Raw genomic sequence first — 23,391 nt, forward strand, 5'->3', positions numbered from 1 at the left:
AGGAGGAAAAGTCCTCACTTTCAGTTACCGTGTTAATAGGGAGAAAGTACCTAATGAGGATCACGGTAAGTGCTTCGGCGTTAATATAAGGAAATACATTAATTGGGGTTATCACATTAACAAGGTTGTAAATAGAGGTAGGTCTCTTCATATGGGTATGAAGTTATTTAGGGGTTTTATGAAGAACGTAAAGGAGAGGGCGTGGAAATCTCTGGTAAGACCTCAATTAGCCTAGGGTTCCAGTGTATGGGACCCACACCAGGATTACTTGATATGAGAACTAGAAAAGGTTCAAAGGAAAGCAGCACGATTTTTTCTGGGTGGTTTCCGACAAAATAGTAGTATCAAGAATTTAGGGCTACGTTCACTACCTTCTCCATCCTAAGTGTGTCCCATTCTAGCGTCGCCTGTTAAATGTTCTGCATCCCAAATTGTTAGTGGAAGCATAGACCTATGGACTGGGAAGACTTCGAGGTAAGGAGACGAGCTCTTGGTCTAAACGGTATGTTCCGAGCTGTCAGCGGAGAGATGGCGTGGAATGTCATTAGTACAGGAATAAACATCAGTGGAGTTTTTAAAGGTAGGGAAGATCATAATATGAAGATAAAGTTAGAGTTTAAGAGAACAAATAGGGCAAATATTCATGTATAGAAAGATGAGAGATTGGAATAATATAACAAAGGAAATGTTCGATATATTTTCAAGTTCATTGAAATCATTTAAGAAAAGGCTAGCAACTGATAGGGAATAGCCCACCTGGGTGACGGCTCTAAATGCAGGCGATTGATTGATTGATTGATTGATTGATTGATTGATTGATTGATCCTAGCAACATTGAAGTTATGTGACATTCTCTTAGATGTAACCAGTTTAATACACTATTTTTCAGCAAGATGTTCACAACCATATATATAGATATACACTCATAAACATACTCATGAGATCCATGGAAAGTCATAGGGTACAGCGATAATGTCATGGGACAGGACGGGCCTATCCCAATCGAATGGGGTTAGTGTGTCTACAAATGCAACAGAGAAAGAAGAAAGGGAGTGGGGCACATCGGGAGCGGGATTTCCTCTTACATGTGCCCTGCTGAATTTAGGGAATGGTGAGAAATTAGTGTTTGACAGCTATTACATCACGTGGGGGTCTTCCGCTTGGGCCTCAAGAGAAAGGGCCGGACGTGTTATCCCTGGGAAGGTGGCTCCTTTTCTCACCAGGGGTGGATAACACGACCGGGCAGTAGCTATGCATAAACCCATCCATCCATTTATTCAGCTCTTTCTCCTCAGTTGCTGGTTATCCGTGACTGGGAGAGAAGTGTTCATTCATTCATGCATGCATGCATGACAATTCAATTCAGTCATGGAATTATTCATTTTCAACTCATTCATGCATTAATGTAGCCATATGTATAGTGTCTGTGAATATGGAGGAGAACTCTGTACAGACTTATGACAAATATATACAGCGATAATGTGTGCACTAAAAGGTGCAACAGTGTGACCCGTGATATAGAGATACTGATGCAAGGTGTACAAGAAAACCGGACATGGGCAGTGGGTGTCACTGGACATGTCAGGTGTTCATCCGCCGGCAGAATACAGTACGTCAGTACGGAGTATGACGACCTCGCATGGCAATACAGGTTGCACAAAGACTCCCTATGCTCTGGATCAAGTGGATCAAGCTGACATGACTTGCGGTGACGGATTCCATTTCTTTGGAGGTTAACAATGGTCCTTGGTGTTGTTAGGGCTGCGATCCTTCGGCCTAGAGCATCCCATGCATGCTCAGTCGGGTTTAAGTCCGAGCAGCGAGCTGGCCACTGTAGATGCGTGATGTCCTGATATTGCAGGTACTTGTCCACATGGCTAGCCCTGTGTAGGTGGGCATTATCGTACCTTAGTTCGAACCCAGGTCCATATGCACCATGAAAAAGCCGCTCATACTGTTGCAGGATGCCATCCCTGACAGTACCCCTAGGAAATGCATACAATCGTGTACGTGCTCCCAATATGATGCCACCCCAGACGAGAACACTGGCACCACCCTATCAGTCCATTTCTACAATATTGGTAGCGTTGTAACGTGTCCCAGGGGCGCGTCAGATGAACGGTCGGCGAGATCCACTCTCCAGGCTAAACCGCGACTCATCTGTGAACTACTACACTGTTTCTGGGTCCAATCACGATGAGCAAGACCCTCATTCATCAAACCACGCAGTGCCTTTATGTAAGGGGAATGTGTCTTGAGGGTTGCCGAGTATACGAGGAACCTCTTGAAGCCGACGATACACTGTCTGACGGGAGACATGACTCAGAGGCTGCTACGAGGACTCAGCCATCTTGGGGCACTTAAAGCAACATAACGATCCTGACGCTGGGTTGTAGCACGTGGTTGCCGCCGTTGAATGTTTTCTCCCTCTTGGAATATTCTCCACAGCCGTGAAATGATGTCACTGACGACATTCATCACCCGGCCTACCTAACTCTACAGATTGTGGCCGGCCTCTAATCTGCCGAATATCTGACCACGCGTAACTCTTACAGATTGTGGCCGGCCTCTAATCTGCCGAATATCTGACCACGCGTAATGTCATCTAAATGTATTCTCCATGTCATCCTGCTTCCCTGCCACTCGAATACGGTGTGCCGAACGCACATTACATGCAGCTAGAACAGCTGTACCCAAGACTTCCGCCCAGACGGCTGTTTCAGGCACACTTAATTGGTTTCGTACTCACCTGCCAGATTTGTGACGCGTTTTCGTGTTGTACAGCCACAGTTTAGACCGAACATCATCGCCATGATCAATGATTTCACGTGGATCTCGAAGATCCCTTATGTGTGCGTCTAAATGATGATACTTCAAGTAAAAGTATTAAATGAATATGTATAAAATAGACAAGATATGAATAGACATGATACAGTATCATGTCTATAAGCACGGGCCGTAAAAGCATCAATGGCAAGATATGAATGTTTTTATCTGCTAACCGTTTCTAAGAGATTACTCACAGTAAAAAACATGAATGACTAAGTAAATTATTAATAAATACATTATTTATAACCAACTAAACTATAAAATGTAACATAAATACAACTAGTTGACTCGTGATTAAATATTAATTTAAAAAATATATACAAAAAGATCATATAAAAGATTTATTTCGGGTTTACTTCTGAGGAAGCGGAGGAAAGCTTTTGTGAAATGTAAAGTTTCCCTGTCATTTTTCACCTATGCACGTCGTACACTTTTCAGTAATATGTAGGTCCAATCATTATGTGTTTTTTACTCATCAAGATAATAAATTTTAAATATCCTCAACAAGTTGTTGAAACTCCTTGAATACATCAGTTTCGACCAATTCATCCATTAAAAATGTTGACAAGTAAATTTCGTCCACTCTGTTACCTAATAATAATAATAATAATAATAATAATAATAATAATAATAATAATTCAATTTTACTTTCCACTACCTAATTTCACGATATTTCGGAGCGCCAGAATGCCAAAATTTTGTCATATTGGAGTACTTTTACGTGCCAGTAAATCTACTAACAAGAAGCTATTTGATTACCTTCATATATCACCGGACAGAGCTAGGATTGAACTCCCAACTTGAGTTCAGAAGGCTATCGCCCTACCAGTTAAGCTACTTAAACCTACTTATTGATTTTAATTTCCAACTGGATCGTAATATTTCTTTGATACCCCCGTTGTTTCCCAAAAGATGCATACATAACGTACTATACATCTCTTATGAGCTCCGGTATTAATGCGGAAGTACAAGTCTGTGCCAGGCACTCCACTCCCCGTAATGAAATCAGGCGATAGGGACTCTTTTTCACCTTTCAGTTCTAGCTCAAAATATCTGGTTAACGTCCCTATAAACTGAAAGAAGAATAGTATTCAGATATTCAAATTATTGTTCTATTTCATCGTTTGACTTACAAGTAACAGATACATATGTATGTATGTATGTATGTATGTATGTATGTATGTTCAGTCCGTCAGCCATTCCGCTGGTGGGATCCTCAACAGCTCTGCCATCAGCTGTCATAGATGGGACCTAGGCATCACTGAAGAGGCGTACTAGGGAAATGAGGAGTGAGGTAGTTTCCCGTTGCTTTCCTCACACACTATACGTACAGAGCAAATATTCTAACTGGATAGTAATGAATGTCCAGTTTTGACAACCAGTCCAAAGCATTTGATGTCACTTTTTGGAGAGCTACAAGTCCATCTTCAAACTCCTTGAGTGAACAGTTTTCCACAATGTGTATTTTTAAATGTTCTTCTGCAAGACAATGACAAGAAGTACTGTCTTTAAATCCCCATTTCCTGACCATAATGCAGCACCTTCTATGACCTGTTCTTATTCGTTTAGTTTCGACGACTCTGCCGAGGGAGATGAAATCCCTCAATTCTTCTAGTTGGATCCGTAAGTAGACGAGCGTTATGTGGAGGGTGTTCATTACAGCTCTCCATTTTGTGGTGACAGTGGAAGTTTCAGAATGTTGTAGATCCGTCCACGAAGGTTTGCGTAATTTCTAGTGCTTTGCTTGTGTATCACGCATGACTATACAAGGGAGATAAACTGCTAAATTAGAGAAAAATATTCTTCGTAATACGAGGAAGGTTCCGCAAGTTCGAGAATTTGGTGTAGGCCTATAGTTTCTTACCAATAATGCTTTAAGATAACGATACACAACCTCCTTCAAATTAATCAAGTGCCTATACACTTTTAACAGCTTTGGCAAAGCATCTGAAAGCACTGCTAGAAGCCATCATTTGCAACCTCCGTAATACCAACTACAATGCTACTTTTACGTCATTTACTGAGGTAAAATGCTCTTGAGATGTTAGATCATCGTTGAAACGAGGTAAATGTCGCAGAGGACTAAGTTGGATGAATAGGTGAGATGTTAAATACCAAAATCTATGTCTGGTTCTATTGTCCACTTCTCCACTTCCCAGGGCGCTTACAACGGATTGACTCCCGTAAACGATGTAAAATATTCATAGACAGCATTTTCTTACTGTTTTGACCATAGGAATGAATTCTGAATAGATAATTCCATGGGAATAAGAATAACCTTCAATATGACTTTCCACTCGAATATTTTTAATCTCGCCACTGTGTTCACTGAACTCTCCTTTTAACACTAAGAAAATTTCAGAACGACCCAAATGCTGACAATATCTAAATTTTGGACACACTTGTGAAAAACCGAGTTTCTTAAATTCGCAGTACTCACCTAACAATTGAAGAATGCGTCTACGTGCGTCTATGTTTTGCTGCTTATAGGATAAACTATTTTGTGTATGAGGGAGAGGAACGATAGGATGCATTCGAGATACTGTTACTTCAACTAAATGTTCATAGCGTACGGGTTCCCACGTCCTGTACGGAGATGACTTATTATTATTATTAATTGCAGTGTGTAACATTTATTACAGAATCACCGAAATTCTGAAGAAATTATTAAATGTCTTAATGAAATTTCATGGTGATTGCCTGAAGATAGATGATCTTATGAATCTGTACTTAAATAACTCGGCAGCTGATTCCAGGTTAAAATATCAAATTTCAAACTCGGATAGTAGCCCGGAATCAGTTTCATGAAGTTGTATGTTAGTGCCCCAGATATTGACAATTTTTATCTAGTGTGTAATGTAATGTACTTGAGGCCAGAGAGACCGTACCGGTTAATTTTGAGAAATAACATCAAGAAAACAGATCTTGCCAAGGAAAGAGTAAAACAAGTGCATACGATAATCTTAGTTTCTGTTACTTGTTACCCGGGTATCATCTGCCTACGCTCCCGTGGGACTGTATCTCGTGCAGCCCCTTTCTCTTCTAGATACAAGGACAGAACGTGCGATATATGAAGTACCTGTTACACTAATGATTTATGCAAATGGCTGGCGAGTTTGTAAATTGAACCTCAAGGTCCGTCACTACGTAACACTAGTATCCAATTACTGACTCAACCGAAGTGGAACGCCCTAGCGTTGCTTTAAAGTCGGTGGAGTGAAGGTATTGATACTAGAATTACATTTGTGTACCACCCGTCTGTGATCAGTCGTGCATTGCGTTGCAAATACTGGACTAGGTGTGGACATATTGCCCTTCGTGTGGCACGATTGTCTTAGGACAGGTGAATGATGGCGCTTTAACAAGTGTCATGAGGTACTAGGTAAATTTCAGCGACCGAACTTGATAGCTGCAGTCGCTTAAGTGCAGTATTGGGGAGATAGTAATTTCGAACCCAACTGTCGGCAGCCTTGAAGATGGTTTTCCGTGGTTTCCTATTTTCACACCAGGTAAGTGCTGGGCCTGCACCTTAATTACGGCCACGGCCGCTTCCTTCCTACTCCTAGCCCCTTCCTTTCCTATCGTCGCCATAAGACCTATCTGTATCGGTGCGACGTAAAGCAACTTAAAAAAAAAGACATTTCAGGATATTTCATTTTCGAGGAAATTCATTCACATCGGTATTACATTCGTAAGCACCGTTAAATATTTCTGGAGTGTGCTGAGAATTTATCCTGGAGCAAATTATTATTATTATTATTATTATTATTATTATTATTATTATTAATAATAATAATATTAGGCCAACGTCGGTGACACCACTTTTGTTCAAGCCGTTACTTACTACATCATTCAGCTTTCTTCTCATCTTTATAATTCTGAGTTTATTTTCTCATTTCATTAGATATAAACTTCATTTCAGATACGGTATCCTATTTATTGTTTTTAAAACCAATAAGAAAACTGCAGTGCAATGCGTCTTCAGTGACGCAAACTCTGTTCTCAATCTCGCCTGAATCCGAAGCTATTTGAGGACACTTAAATGCGACAACTCCACGTCGTTGGCTTTCGACACATTAAACAACTCCTAAACCAAACCCCATGGTACTACAGCCCTTGAAGGGCCTTGGCCTATCAAGTGACCGCTGCTCAGTCCGAAGGCCTGCAGATTACGAGGTGTCGTGTGGTCAGCACGACGAATCCTCTCGGCCGTTATTCTTGGCTTTCTAGACCGGGGCCGCTATCTCACCGTCAGATAGCTCCTCAATTCTAATCACGTAGGCTGAGTGGACCTCGAACCAGCCCTCAGGTCCCTGGCCTGGCCGGGAATCGAACCCGGGGCCTCCGGGTAAGAGACAGGCACGCTACCCCTACACCGCGGGGCCGGCTTAAACAACTCCTACCGCATAGAATTCTGACACTCCGGTGTTTTCTTAAATGCATACCAATTGAAGGACTTGAAGTCACAATTAGTTACAATGAATAATTAACACATAAGAACTGTCCATCCAGAAGCGAATTGAGTCAATTGTGACATATTCAAAATGGGTATTTGCGATATATATATATATATATATATATATATATATATATATATATATTTATAAGATACGAATTTTTCAATTGTGCCCTTAACTTATCTGAAAAGCTTCTTGCACTACCTCTCCACTTCAGAAGTATTAGTTAAGTCTTTTCAATGTGAAACTGTTTTTAGTTTTCTTTTGATCATTCTATTTTTAAATATTGTTTGAAATGCATGTGCTGTATGGAAACCAGTGTTAAATTGCAAATTCAATACCTACAACTATAATGTCAAATTTGCAATTTAACACTGGTTTCCATACAGCACATGCATTTCCCTCTGAAAATCTCAAACACAACCAGAATTCAAAATATTCGTTCACCTTTTTGTCGTTTACATGAAATTATCAAACTGCTTTTCATTTTTTGTGTCAGAAAGTGACCATGTTGCAGTAGAAGTTCACGATACTTCTCTTTATCATTATGTGAAGGAAAACTACAATTAGAAGAACACATCTCAACCAATTACTTCTGTGTGGATTGTATATTGCAGGAAGAAGCCACGCTCTTCGCTTACTATCGGTTTCCGTGCTCCAGGGAGAAAATAACTCTCCCAGGCTGAAGGAATTCTCATTTTACGAATCGTTGACATTTCTTCACGATAGAGGAATCCATTCTCCTACATTTTGAACTCCAGAAATAATAAATATCGTGGGATAATGAATTTAGTGTTCCTGTCTTCTTCATATTCAGAAAACACACCACACTACCAACCATCACAGAAACACACAATGGTGATTACATCCCTCGCCATAGGGTTGGCGTCAGAAAGGTTATGCGGTCGTAAAAGCCACGAAAGCCATTCTTTTTGCTAGTTGCTTTACGTCGCACCGACACAGATAGGTCTTATGGCGACGATGGGACATGGAAGGGCTAGGAATGGGAAAGAAGCGGCCGTGGCCTTAATTAAGGTACAGCCCCAGCATTTGCCTGGTGTGAAAATGGGAAACCACGCAAAACCATTTTCAAGGCTGCCGACAGTGGGGTTTGAACCTACTATCTCCCGAATACTGGATACTAGCCGCACTTAAGCGACTGCAGCTATCGAGCTCGGAAAAAGCCATTTTAGGAGTGGCTTATTAGGTTTTGTTGGCCTATCATAACTTTCAGTGGTGCGTTGTTAGAGTGGAATTATAACTCGGGCTTTTCCGCTACCAGATATACATTGAAAACTTTGTAAGATATTACGAGTCCCGCCCCGCGGACTAGGGGACAACGCGTCCGCCTGTCACCCGGCGGGCCCGGGTTCGATTCCCGGCCGGTTCAGGGTTTTAAATTGTAATGTTTAATATCCCTGGCCTGGAGACTGGGTGTTTGTGACGTCCCTAATCGTCCCTTCCTCCAACACACCGCCATTCCAATTACACGCAGGTTCATACAATATGGTGCCAGTAGGGGCAAAAGGTCCACATGGGTCGACACCCCGAACAAATTGCATTTTTTTCGAAAAAAAAAAGTATTACGAGAAAATATTGAATTATATAATGGTGATGGTGTAATAATTGTGTATTTATTATCTTTCTTCAACACCACTTGCCAGAATTTTGGGTTCGGTGGACCACATAGACTCAATGAAGGACTTGGTCGACGGTTTCATCATCTGATGTTTCCCTGCCAAAAAGCGAAGTACAGGCCACCAAGACCCTGGGAGGGGTGGAAGGTAAACGCTTTCACTATCCCTGGCCTCGACACGTCGCGGTTAATTCAACGCCCGGCCACCTTTGTTGCCCCCAGGAATTATCCTGGTACACGTTTCTGTTGTAGGGTGAGAGAACTTCAGAGCCATGGGCACCTCTGGAAGCGGAAATCTCGTTTCTTAAATTTTTCGACTTTCTGAAGGCGAATCGAAACCTTGTCCTTCCGGGTGAATCGAGTGAGCACGCCTCTACCGCCTTGGCCTGGCAGTCTCTACGTTAGCCCTGCCATTGTGTGCTAATCCTAGTGAAAAGCCACCACAAGTCGTCGGATTGGAACCTAGCACTATCAGGTTGAAATTCGAACAGGGCACTACTGTTGAAACTATGAAAGAGAGTGGACATTATCGGCCTCTGTGGTTGCAGGAAGTAGTTCTTCCTCCTGGCCTTATTCGCAATCAGGCTTCCCTGGGGGGTCAGCACTTTATGTGGAGTAAGTCCGGTTTTATGGGTCCAGCTCGTTAGCCTATTGGTAAGTGTTGAAGCCTTCGATTCAGAGGGTCCCCAGTTCAATTCCCGAAGGGGTTGGGGGTTTTAATTGCGCCCTCAATTCAGAGAAATTAACCTTACACAGTTAAAATACTCGGCTTGGCTGGTAATCAATTCCGGGGCCTTCTGAACCGAAGGAATGTGCGCTGAAATGTGGATAGTGAATAAGGCTAATATGGACGTAAATGTTAGGCCAGGTAGGTTTCCTAATGAACCGTACTCTCCTGTATTAATGAAGTTCTATTTCTGTAAATAATACTGCCAAGATGACTCTGAATCAAATCTGAGTACCTGGCACGCCTCTCATTTTGGTTCCGCGTTTTACCAAAACTACTAATCTCTGGTGGCTCTGGTGGTGCTCTTTGAGGATCAAACCCAACAGACATGTATACTTCGTTGCACTCGGCGAGAGATGACACATCTTGATAGAGGCGCGATCTTGTTTTCGTATGTGATTCGTCACACTGCGTTCTTGAAACAAATTTAAATTAAACGTAGGCTGCCTTTGGTTTTCAGGTCTCAGCCATCTGAGATACATAGACTAAGATTGTCACTCATTTTCAGTAATCCTCCAAGGGCATTCAATTTGTGAACGTGCTGATGACTAGTAGAATGGTTTCTCTCCCACTTTTGATAGCCTCCCCTGATTCAACGTTCTTATCTAACCTCGCTCGGTAAATTCTTATTCTTTTCCGGCCCCGACGGTATTAGGTTGCCGAGACCTTGGAAGTATTTAATTTTTACGCTTTTTATGGCCCTTTCATTTCTTTTGCCGCTATTTCCAATTTTCTTCATAGGATAGGACCTCATTCTATTTCAGTTAATATTAAAGAGGGTTTATTATTCGTTGTACTTCATCTTAAAGCTGAGCATCACGACCACCAAACCATCAGTAATTATTTCCGTCATGTGAGAAGTCTGGTTTCTGAGAGAAGACGAACAACAACTGTCAAGGTCTGCTTCATTCACGAACCATGCTACAGTAATATGTATTATTATCCCTCCCTCTTGCTTTCACGCGTATGATCAGCATGTTTCAAAAATAAATGTTTAGTTAATTTCAGGAGGTCACACATTTTAGGCGTCCGGTTTGTTTTCAAAATTTCGTGCGAACATTCGCTTTGATAAATCATGAGAATGTGCCCCATAACGTTGTATCCTTATCTTTTCCAGCTTCACTGACTCTTCTTTATGCTATTCCTTTGATTTCTCTCCCAGTTGTTCTCTTTAAAATGCGTAGTATTGATTCGAGACCTTCAGCTGCAGCTCCATGCCGTGGTTCAGATAGAAGAGCAAGGTTTGTCCTTCGGCCAAATGCCGTTTCTGATAAACTCCTGCTCATGAATCTCTAGACTTACAAACTGTGATAGTACATATATCACACCCTTGCACTGTATTCAGGAGTAAGAGATATTACTGTCATTATTCGTATTACTGTATTATTATTATTATTATTATTATTATTATTATTATTATTATTTCATTTATATATTTATTCTTAATATTTTATTCCCTTCCACAATTTGCTTTACGTCGCACCGACACAGATAGGTCTTATGGCGACGATGGGATAGGAAAGACCTAGGAGTGTTAAGGAAGCGGCCGTGGTCTTAATTAAGGAACAGCCCCAGCATTTGCCTGGCGTGAAAATAGGAAACCACGGAAAACCATCTTCAGGGCTGCCGACAGTGGGGTTCGAACCCACTATCTCCCGGATGCAAAATCACAGTTGCACGGCCCCAACCACACGGTCAACTCGCCCAGTCCATAATATTTTAAGCTGGGAGGTCTTCATATATGATATGAGTAATTTGTTTGGTACACGCGGATGGGTAAACAGTGCTATTTACACTCGGAAACTTTCTGCGAGTTATGTGGAACAGCCCAGATTCCGATGAGGTGGCCTTGTTGTTATCTTGCGACCCGGAAGAGGTTCGGGGCCTGGTCTTGGTATGGCAAGGGGATCTTCCACTCGTGATTGGATAATCAGGATTAATCCAGACGTATCATGTGAGAGTAAGGGGAAGCTGAGGTCTATTTAGGCATGTGAGAAAACGGCGGAGAAGGACTTTATTTAAAACTTTAGAGGAATGTAACTTCGGTGGTTTGGGACTTGACTTCAAATTTTCGTGAAACCTGACTTGCCTTCAAACTTTTATGGAACGTGGTTGACGTGAAATTTTGTGAAATGTGATGTGTTACACTGACCTGCAAATTGTGGAGTACTTAGGAACTTGATATTTTATCGCTTGTGGGGGCTTTGTGTCTTATATGTGTTGGTGAGAGCTTTCAGACTTTCCATAATTTATGTTCTGGAACAACTAGTGTGAGTTGCTCGAGTGAATGTATCTTTAAAGCAAGTGTTAGTCAGTGAACACAGTATTATAAAGGTACAGTATCTGTGAAATAACAAGTGCCAATTATGAGAATATGCAAGTTGTGTTGATACACAGAGACAGTGAAGGGTATTTATCTACATATATATGTGCTTCGTTCAATGGACTGACTGCAAATGGTAGCTTGGTCCCCGCTTTTGGCTTCCCAATGTTTTGTTGTTGTAAATATGGGGTCTTCCAGCAGTATTTTGTGAGTGTATTTTATGTATATTTTGGTGTGTTGATGAGGTGCTCATGTACAGATGTTATTTAGAATATAGTTAGTTGTTTTAGAATCAGTAGAGTTATTGATGAACCTACGTGCAGTTTCTACATATTTAGTCGTTTTCAGAAGGTTAGGTAAGGGCTGAAAGCAGATGTATCAGTACGCAGTTCTACGTACACGCCCTGGGAGAAGAAATTGTCATGCTTTATTAAAATTTGATGGATCCATTCTGGTGAACTCTGGTGCCCATACTACGGACATTTCGATTAATTATTTTTATTACCGAGCTCGATAGCTGCAGTCGCTTAAGTGCGGCCAGTATCCAGTATTCGGGAGATAGTAGGTTCGAACCCCACTGTCGGCAGACCTGAAAATGGTTTTCCGTGGTTTCCCATTTTCACACCAGACAAATGCTGGGGCTGTACCTTAATTAAGGCTACGGCCGCTTCCCTCCCACTCCTAGCCCTTTCCTGTCCCATCGTCGCCATAAGACCTATCTGTGTCGGTGCGACGTAAAGCAAATAGCAAAAAACATTTTTATTAATTCATTTTAATTTAATTACGTGATTAATTTAAGTTATTTATTCATATATAACTTACAATATTACAAAACTGATGTCACTAGTGTGACGTGGAAAACTTTACACTCCGTTGCAGGTAGATGTGGTAAACGCCTATCTATGATAAAAATTGGAGTTACAAATTAAAAGGAAACCATCTCAATTCATGCGAAGAGTAGGATAGCATAAATTTAAGAGGTAACTTCTGTGACACCCATGACCCCATGGGTCCTACAAAATTACCTCGCAATAGAATTAGAATAAAGATGGGATATCTCAATTATTGTGGAATTAAAGTGCTAATTAGAATTCTCAACACTAAAATAAAGGATGCTTATTTCCGATATTTAGTTTTACGCATAAGAGTTCAATGAGCAGAAAAATTAAGTCAACATGTTCAGATGATGATGATGATGATGATGATATATGAAAGCGATTATAATTCGTCGGTGCATTTACATCCGGCGTTGGAAAACTTGGACTGGATTTCAAATCTTATTACCAATACTCGAAATAAACTACTACACCGATGTAGCATCTGCCGTGAATTACCGTATTTTATCGCGTAATTCCCCCCTAATTTTCTCAAATTTTTCTTGAAAACACTAGGGAGGGAATTATGCGAGTGGTGCTTCTAGGCATTCAGAAAGGAAGGGAAACAATGTATTAGGTAAAAGTTATATTTACGGTAATACCGGTATGTGAAAAAAGTGGTACCTATCGGTATTTATTTTCAATTAACACAAAAGAATACCACGGTTTCATTAGGCTACAGTGAAGAGCAGCAATGCATTGTTTCTTTTCTCTCACTATTCTGCGGCCTCACTTTCGTCACTATCATCACTATATTCAGGCTCAGATAACACATCATCTTCTTCATTTTCACTATTCCACAATATGTCGTCCTCGGAACCGTCAATGGTACAAGAAATTCCAGTTTTTTTTAAACTCTTCTTAACAATATCGACACTAATTTCCTCCCACGCCAGTATTATCCACTTGCACGTCGTCGGTATTGATGGCTTCCTTACGTTGCCTCCTGGTGTCAGCTGAGGAGATCCCGCCGCCATCCATTCTGAATACAGGCGTCGAAGATGTTCTTTGAAAGGTTTGTTGACGCTGACATCTAAAGGTTGAAGAGTGGACGTTAAACCTCCAGGGATGATGACAGGACGGGACTTCATCAGTTTCATTTTCTATTTTACAGCTTCCACAAGGTGACCCCGGAAACTATCTAGGGCAAGAAGGGACTTCTTTGGTAATAATGCCCCTGGTCGTCTTCCTCAGACTTTCTCCAACCAATCCACCATATAATCTGCTGTCATCTAGCCCTTTTCTTGAACTCGTAAGTAAATTTCCTGTGGGGTAGTCTCCTTTGGTAATGTCTTCCTTTTAAAGATATCATTCGGTGGAAGTTTATTGCCGTCTGCTGTAATGCACAACATCACTGTGCATCTTAGATTCCCCGCTCCAGTCGTCTTCACAAGGACACTTTTTGAGCCAGTTGGAGCAACGGTGGTGGTATGCGCCATATCAAAGAACACTGGCGTCTGGTCAGCGTTACCAACCTGAGAGAGTTAATAGTCATATTGCTGTCGCACTTGTATTACGTAACGTTGGAACTCGATTACCTTATCTGTGTAGTCTCGAGGTAAACGCTGGCACAAAGATGTTCTCCTCCGTAAACTGAGATTTTGCCGTCTCATAAAACGAATCACCCAACCAATGCTTGCTTTAAAATCCTTTCTGTCAATGTTGAGCGTGGCAGCTACCTCGCGAGTAGTGATGGGTAGTTCGCGAACGAACTAGTTTTTGGGAACTACTTCACTCCCACGAACTGTGAAGTGTTTACTCCTCTCTCGAGAACTACTTCGCGAACTGTAGAACTTCACGAGTGTGAAGGGAATGGGAAGGAACTTGTTGGCGGATGAACTACATCAGCGGTTGCAGAGTGCTCTGGCGGGAAAATTACACATTTTAAAGTAGTTCGCGAAGTAGTTCGTAGAGTAGTTCTTTCTTGGGAGCGAGAGTGTTGGAGTCTGACGTTTAGCGCCCCCGGCGAGAAAAAGTTGACCAACGCTCAGATGTTCTAAATTTGTTTGTCAGGGGATGAAATCACCACCAAGAAAAGGGTGCTCTTGCGGTAACAGATCAGCGTTTAAAACATCTCATTTTCAAGTCGACAAAATTTCAGACATTTTTATTATCTTTGAAAAGAAATAGATTTTTTCTATACATTCCTGAGGGTTTGTGGCGGGGGAAGAGAGTGTGAACTGACATTACCGGTAATAGGAACGTTCATTTCTGTAGCATCTACGAATGTTACAGAGAAGTGCACCTGCGTGCTACCTGTTGTCCACTTTGTGTACTTCCTCGTTCTGGAAAGCTCGCGAAGCGATGAAGCCTTGTATGAAGGGAATGAGAAGGAACTTGTTCGCGGACGAACTACTTCAGCGGTTGCAGAGTGCCCTAGCGGGAAAGTTAAACATTTTGAAGTAGTTCGCGAAGTAGTTCGTGAAGTAGTTCTTTCTTGGGAGCGAGAGCGAATGAACTAGTTCCCACAGGTGAACTGCTTCTTCCCATTACTACTCGCGAGCTTTGTTCTGAACCATTTCGTAAGAGATAGCACAACCATCATTCCGAAGTTCATTGACATAAGCAATTACACCATTATCAATTTCGGGATATTTCCTTGTTTTACGCCCACGGAAAGATTTGGAACTTGCCTTTGCAGTCATGAGTTTATCTCTTTGTCTCCGCCAATACCGTATTGAATTAGGATCAACGGAGAAATGTCTTCCTGCAGCTTTCACTCCATTTGTATCGGCGTAAGATAACACATGTAATTTAAATTTTGCCGTGTAGTTTGAATATTAACGACGTTATGACGACTTGTAACAAACTGACCTAGAAACACGTCTGCAACTTCGCTGTTCAAATTTACGGTATGTTGTGACAATGGAAACATTTTTATGTCAAGTACCGCTGTGCTCATTGTTGTTGTTGTCCATTATCAAGTAATTTGAAGGCCGCTCCAGTAACCAGGAGAGGGAATTATGCGCGACATTTAATCAAATCATTTTTAATGATGAAAAATCGTAGGGGAGGGAAATATGCGAGAGGGGAGCTTATGCGATAAAATACGGTAATAACAATAGTAATATAGCCAAGACTACCGTGTCCAGGCAATTTAATTTCACGCCATTCATGCACGTCAATTTCCACGGTCCATTTTACTCTAGCAAATTGCAGATTAAACCGTACCTCAGTTCGGTGATCTACGACTGAGCTTTAATTCTGTCAAAATACCAAACGCGTCACCAGAGATCTTTTTACATTTCGACATCGTACGCCATGGAGGACCGAGTGAATTTCTGTCCGCCCGTCATAAATCAGACTACCTCTTCTAAGTTTAATGGCCGCCACGCACACAACGTTAAGATAAGCTACGTTAAGCTATGCTTTGCTAAGCGATGACAAACTATGATGTGCTATGTCACGAATAAAAAGCTAAGCTAAACTATGTTAGGCCGGGCTGAGTGACTCAGACGGTTGAGGCACTGGCCTTCTGACCACAACTTGGCAGGTTCAATCCTGTCTCAGTCCGGTGGTATTTGAAGATGCTTAAATACGTCAGTCTCGTATCGGTAGATTTACTGGCACGTAAAATAACTCCTGCGGGACAAAATTTCGGTACCTCGGCGTCTTCGAATACCGTCAAAAAAGTAGTTGGGCCGATGACCTCGATGTTAGGCCCCTTTAAACAACAAACAAGCAAAAAAGTAGTTAGTGGGACGTAAAATCAGTGACATTATTATTGTGTTTGTTAGGTACTCAGCCCGAAGGCTGGTTTGATCCTCCACAGTTCCACCAACAGCTGTCATGGTTAGCCTATGCATCACTGAAGAGGCATACTAGGGAACTAAAACTTGAGAATAATTCATAATGAATTCCATCATTTGATCCAAGCATAGCATGGAATTGGTGAATTAAAAATTTCGTCTAAATCAGGAACAACTTCATGAACTTTTCTGTATTAAGAAAAACTGTTTATGAAGTATCCAAGTGATAGAATGTGGGGTAAAAATGTACGTAAAAGCAATAAATGGTACGTACAATCAATTTCCAGAGTTTCATTTACTTCTTGCATTCAGTTTTCTTGGGTATATCTCTTTAACAATTTGACAAACAAGTAGCCTATATCAATTAATCAATCACTACTGGCCTGCATTTAGGGCAGTCGCCCAGGTGACAGATTCCATATCTGTTGTTTTCCTATAATTTTGGATCTCTTCTATCAGTCTTTTATCCTTTGCCTTCCTAGATAATTAACAAACACAGAAACAATTAATGCAATAGCTGCTGTAGCTCTAGCCCTTCAGGCCAGCAACTCAATGTTAAAAACATCCTAGGATATGAGCTACGAATTTTAGGTAAAGATAATGAAGTATGAGAACATATTCTTCATTTATTCCTGAAAATTGCAATATTTTTCTTAATCATCGTTATCTGGTTGATTAGATTAGCAGTTTGCCTTTTTCTACCACTACGATCGCTAATGTGAGTCAATGCAGATTTTCGCTTCAGCCCTTATAACTACATTCGGTGAGGATATTTTTCAAAAATGAAAATGTTCTCGAGGGTATTCAACCAAGGAACACATTACAGAAAGAATTATGTAAATAAGTTAATTTAGCTAGGATCTGGATAAGAAACAAGCGATTTTAGGTCGTTTGCCCGGAACTGCATTTAGACCAGAAGGGATTTTCTAAATTTGTTTTTTTAGTTTGATAGATTTATCCAAGAATCATAATTTAAGACATTTCCGGGCCATTTAGCCCTTCAAATTTCGGCACAATTGAGGAAATTTCTTAATTTTACGTTTTTCGTAGTATGGGGACCCTTTCTTTGTCTGCTAAAAACTATTTTATAAGAAGTTCTGTAAAAGAAATAATGATGCTGCCTGATGATACTCCAAATTCGATGCTGTATACTGCCAGAAAGGTCAGAGGGATGGGAATAATTTGCGCAGAATGGGAAGCAAGTATGCTGCATTACAATATTTGTAATCGCTTACTCCATGTTCAGGACGTTCATCTACCATACGTAAGGAAGTTACCTGAAGAACAAGATATGGCACTCCACAGACTTGACTTAAAAAAAGAAAGTCTCCCCCCAAAGATTGACGGAAGGAAACTATGCGAAATCGATCCTTTCAGTCGTGGTGTCAGCTACCACATAAAGGAAAAGGAGTAGTGTTATATTCAGACTGCCCGAAAGCAAACTCCTGGATGACTCATAAATCACCTCTGTCCTCTTCTGAATACATGAATGCAGTGAAGATGACATGTAACCTCACCGCAGTCAGGCCGGCTCCCGGTAGGTCATTCAACATAACCCGTTGCCGCCAAAACGGCTGCAACGAGACAGAAACCCTTGGACATGTGCTGGAATTCTGCCGGAGCATTGAACTAATGCGCAACCATCGCCACCACCGTGTAAGAACGTCGATTGCTCAAGGCTTGAGACAGCGTGGATGGGAGATGCACGAGGAGGTTCACTGCATCTCTACCGATGACTCTAATCGGAGGGCGGACTTGGTAGCCATCAACAGAGAGGACGTTAAAGCAATGGTCTTAGATCCCACCATCCGCTTTGAAAGAGACCTTAAACAGGCTCGGGATGTGGACCTAGAAGAGCAAGCTATTTATGTTCCATGCATGCCTTACCTTTCATCTAAGTATAAAATACCTATCGATCGGTGGATTGTCAGAGGCCTGCTATTCGGAGCAAGAGGCGCCCTCCCTAGTCAGACATCGAACATCCTACAAAACTTGAAAGTTCCATTCTGCGAGTTAGAAAAAATAGTAATACAGATACTGAGGGACTCTCTGCAAATCATTCACTTCCATCTGTACCTGAGAACGTGACTGACATTCCTCCCCCACTAATCCCGGGAAAAAAGAAGATAACAGCTTCAACGATTAAATCTTCATTTCTTGATATGTTTAAACTCCATTGAAATTGAAACTGTATTCCGGATCCAAATGGTCACCCTCATTGGAGGACGGACGATTTATTTCTTTAATAAATCTCTCTCTCTAACATAAAAGGTGATAGTGCGCAAGCCTCCTTGGCGCAGATTAGCGTAGCTTAGCACAGCAGTTTGTGTGTGCCATTCCATATAACTTGATTGGAATGATTTTTTTTTTTTCTGTTGGGTTGCGTAGTATAGTGTAGGTTTCTGTGTGTGGTGGCCTTGAATCTGCGATCTTCAGATCCGTAGACCGATACTATATGATCGATTGAATGAAATTGGGTGGAAACCACACCGAAGATGGCTGCCAGAAGCTGTTGTTACTTGGAAATTTAAATTTTTCTTCTTGATTTCACTCGTGGTAGCGCTACGTGAGTTTGCTCGCATATGTCGAAACTAGTGTTATGCAGCATCGTGATAATGTTCGTGGAGGAGAAAAGAAGTGATAGTTCTAGTACTCTTTTACTCCACATCACATGAATGATCGAGATATGTTACGCAGCGTGTCTTTATACTGTTATGATATGGACATTGTTTTATTCATTTGAAATTAAACCTCAACTGTCCTATTGAATTAATACAGAGTTGCGCAAGTAGTTTCTTAGTCGACAGACTTGTTGAACTTCTACTTTCGAGGGACAATGCGAGGTACTTGAGTTCTCCAGTAGAATAATATACTGGATGTTGATTAATAACGAACTGGACTAGAAAACTCATGAGAAATACAGTCACTGGTGTATAACATACATGACAGAACAGACGCCATTAAACTTCAGACACACTCGATAGGTTAAGAAGGAAAGTTAGAAAAGTATGTTTCCGTAAGATAACTCTGGCAGGTCAGACTTTTTTGCTACAGTATTTAGTTAACGTCGCAGCCAGTTGGACAGGTCATACGACGACTGTGGAATTGGGCAAGGCTTGGACTGGAAATGAAACGACCGTGGCCTTAAGGTACATTTGCCTGATGTCGAAATGGGAAACCACGGAAAACCATCTTCAGGGCTGCCAACAATGGGGTTCAAACCTACTGTTGACCTCATGCAAGCTCACAGTTACGTGACTGAAACTGTGTAACCAACTCGTTCGGTAGTTAGAAATATTTTGAATATGAATGGCACTGAATGAGTGCTATATTTGGAATAAAGACTGTAGCAATGTGATTGTCATGCGTTTTGTATAATACTGTTCAAGATCAGCGCAGAAGCAATTTCTCATTACAAGGAAGAATGTAAGCTACTTAATATTTTAGGCTTTCAGGTGCGATATGGTAGCTAACTGGCATGGTTACTGACTTCTCACCAACGTATGTGGGTTTTTTAATATGAAAACTCATATCTGTAGTAAGATTCCATTGAAAACTAGAGGTCACGTGGCTACGATTATGTAAAAATACAAGCTTCCTTTTTTTTAATGATCCAGGATCTTGTAGTTATTGAGCATTCGAATATGAGATCCCAAAGTTAAAGGATTGCGTCTATTTATATTTTCTTATGATCTCGAACGGGCTATTTTATTATTCTCCAAAGACAACTTCGCAGACATTCCATACGCTGCTTCTACATTAAAAAAAGACTACTTACAGGAGAGAATACATTTATCAATAGTAGAGATGGATGAAAATAAAGATGCTACTTTTCATAATAATCCAAGGTGTTGTGTCATGGATTATCCCAGATTATTCTAACGTCATTCCAGAATGTTACTGCGGTATCAAAAGAGAAATTCATTAATTATCTTAGGACATGTTTCTTACTGTTGGCAGCATTTGATGTTTACATGTAGGTCCTACATAGTCTGCTTGTTTCATCGGTCAACAGCTATTGATCTGTGTGATATTACTGCCAATGAATTACTTATGTAAGGAACAAGGAAGGAACATTTTCACATTTTTCAGTTCAAACCATTTAACACTGAGTGTGATTCGAGCCTGATATATCCTGGCTTGTAACCTGGTAAGCTATCTGCATTCAGGGAGGGCGAAATATCCGTATTGATTCATCACTGACTTCTCAACATGTTGACCGGGGTTCGAATGCTACGCAATTATTATTTGAAACGAAAAGTCATGTTCCTGTGGTTCAGCTGCCACACGAAACTACAAGCTTGCTTTATCTGGATCCGAAATGTGAAGAGACACAAGACGAACAATTCTGACCTTTACAGGATGCCCTACGTTGGAAAACTATATTTTTATTTAATTATGTTAGAAGGTTGAATAGGTTTAGATGAGTCTTTACAACTGCTGTGCTCAGTTTAAGAAACGAGTAATTTTACCTCAGTTTCAGATACGTTCCTTCCACTGCTAAAAACAAGTTACCCTAGACTAGGTAGGCCTGTGCTCTCTCGCCATTTTGGTTCTTACCAGCTCTCCGTTGGTAAAACAGTTATCAGCCCAGCCTTACATATCCTATTTCTTAATGTTCTCTATGCTAACAAACGAGTGTAAAACTAGTATAATGTTAAATTACTCATCCTCAGCATTGTTAACACAGTAACTATAACATAGATTTGATATCTCTAATGTGTGTCGGACTGAATGACTCAGACGGTTGACTCCAACTTCGCGGGTTAGATCCTGGCTCAGTCCGGTGATATTTGAAGGTGCTCAAATACGTCAGCCTCATGTCGGTAGATTTACTGTCCCGTAAAAGAACTCCTGGGAGACTAAATTCCGGCACCTCAGCGTCTCCGAAAATCGTAAAATTAGTTAGTGGGACGTAAAGCCATTATTATTATTATTATTATCAAATAGACTTCATTATGATTAGGCAGAGATTCAGAAACCAGGTGTTGGATTGCAAAACTTTCCCAGGAGCAGACGTGGACTCTGACCACAACTTGTTGGTCATGAAATGCCATCTGAAATTGAAGAAATTGAAGAAAGGAAAGAATGCAAAAAGATGGGATCTAGACAAGTTGAAAGAAAAGAGTGTGATGGATTGTTTCAAGGAACATGTTGCACAAGGACTAAATGAAAAGGCCGAAGGAAACACAGTAGAGGAAGAGTGGAGAGTCATTAAAAATGAAGTCAGTAGGGCTGCTGAAGAAATGTTAGGAAGGAAGAAAAGATCAACTAAGAATCAGTGGATAACTCAGGAGATACTAGACCTGATTGATGAACGACGAAAATACAAGAATGCTAGAAATGAAGAGGGCAGAAACGAATACAGGCGATTAAAGAATGAAGTGGATAGAAAGTGCAAGGTAGCTAAGGAAGAATGGCTGAAGGAGAAGTGCAAGGATGTCGAAGGCTGTATGGTCCTGGGAAAGGTAGATGCTGCATACAGGAAAATCAAGGAAACCTTTGGAGAAAGGAAATCTAGGTGCATGAATATTAAGAGCTCAGATGGAAAGCCACTTCTAGGGAAAGAAGACAAAGCAGAAAGATGGCAGGAGCATATCCAACAGTTGTATCAAGGTAACGATGTAGATAATTTCGTTTTGGAACATGAAGAGGCTGTTGATGCTGATGAAATGGGAGACCCAATTTTGAGGTCAGAGTTTGACAGAGCTGTGAGTGACCTTGTGATAGTACATATATCACACCCCTGAATTATATGTAGAAGTTAGAGATATTATTGTCAGTATTCGATTTATTATTATTATTATTATTATTAGTATTTCATTTGTATATTTTGACATTTATATTGGTAAGCTGGAAGATATCCACATATGTAGGTATGAGTAATTTGTTTTGCACGAGTGGGAAAACCTTGCTTTAATAACTCTGGTAATTTGAATGAGTCATCTGGCTACCCCAGTGTCTGTTGTGATGTACTTGTGTCAGGAAATTCCATTTACTCATGTATATATCCCAGCCTGATGAGATAAGCTTGTTGTGGTACCAGGGAAAGTTTGGTGATTCATGAAAACTCCCCAGAGTTTGTTATTGTCTTGGGAGGAAGGAGAAGTTCAGGGCAGGGCTTGAGAAGAGGACCACCCATGATTGGCTGGCAAGCACCAATCCAGACGTCTCATCTGAGAGGAGGGGGATGTTGATGTCTATAAAGGTTGGTCATACGGCGGCAACCAGGAACATGGTATAGGAGATTGTAAGGAACATTGTAAGGGTGATTGTAGAGGTGATGGTAAAGGAACGAGAAGGAAGATAACTACAACTACAACTGAGGCACTGTACGGGAAGGAAGTGGTGCTGATACACGGTACTGGAGTGACACGGCTGCAATGAACTGGACTTAAAACGTTCGTGGAGCGTAGTCGTGTTATGTTTGTGGAAAGTGGCTGATTGTGGAGAGTGCTTGCGCATTAAGTATTGTAGCACTTGTGGCGGCCTAGCATTATATGTTGGTGAAAGCTATCTCAGACTTTCCATAAATTTATATGTTGAGGATCGACAGACGTGTGTATATATCTTTACAACAAGTGCTAAAATATGTGAACACAGTAGTACAAGGTACAGTATCTGTGTGATGTGATAACTGCCGATTATGAGAATCGGTAAATCGAATTGATATAGAGACAGTGAAGGGTATTTATCTTCATACATGTACATTGTTCATCGGACTATTTACAAATGGTAACTTAGTTCTCGCTTTCGTTTTCCCACGGTTTTCATTATTGTTGTTGTTGTAAATAT

General features: G+C 41.0%; 1 protein-coding gene across 4 annotated transcripts in view; it reads right to left on the minus strand.

Moving 5' to 3' along the window:
• The window catches only part of LOC136856944 (rootletin), a 523,875-nt gene that overhangs the window by 216,842 nt on the left and 283,642 nt on the right, over positions 1-23,391 (minus strand). The window lies entirely within an intron of this gene.

This window comes from Anabrus simplex, chromosome 1, assembly GCF_040414725.1.
Source record: "Anabrus simplex isolate iqAnaSimp1 chromosome 1, ASM4041472v1, whole genome shotgun sequence".
NCBI classification, from domain to species: domain Eukaryota; kingdom Metazoa; phylum Arthropoda; class Insecta; order Orthoptera; family Tettigoniidae; genus Anabrus; species Anabrus simplex.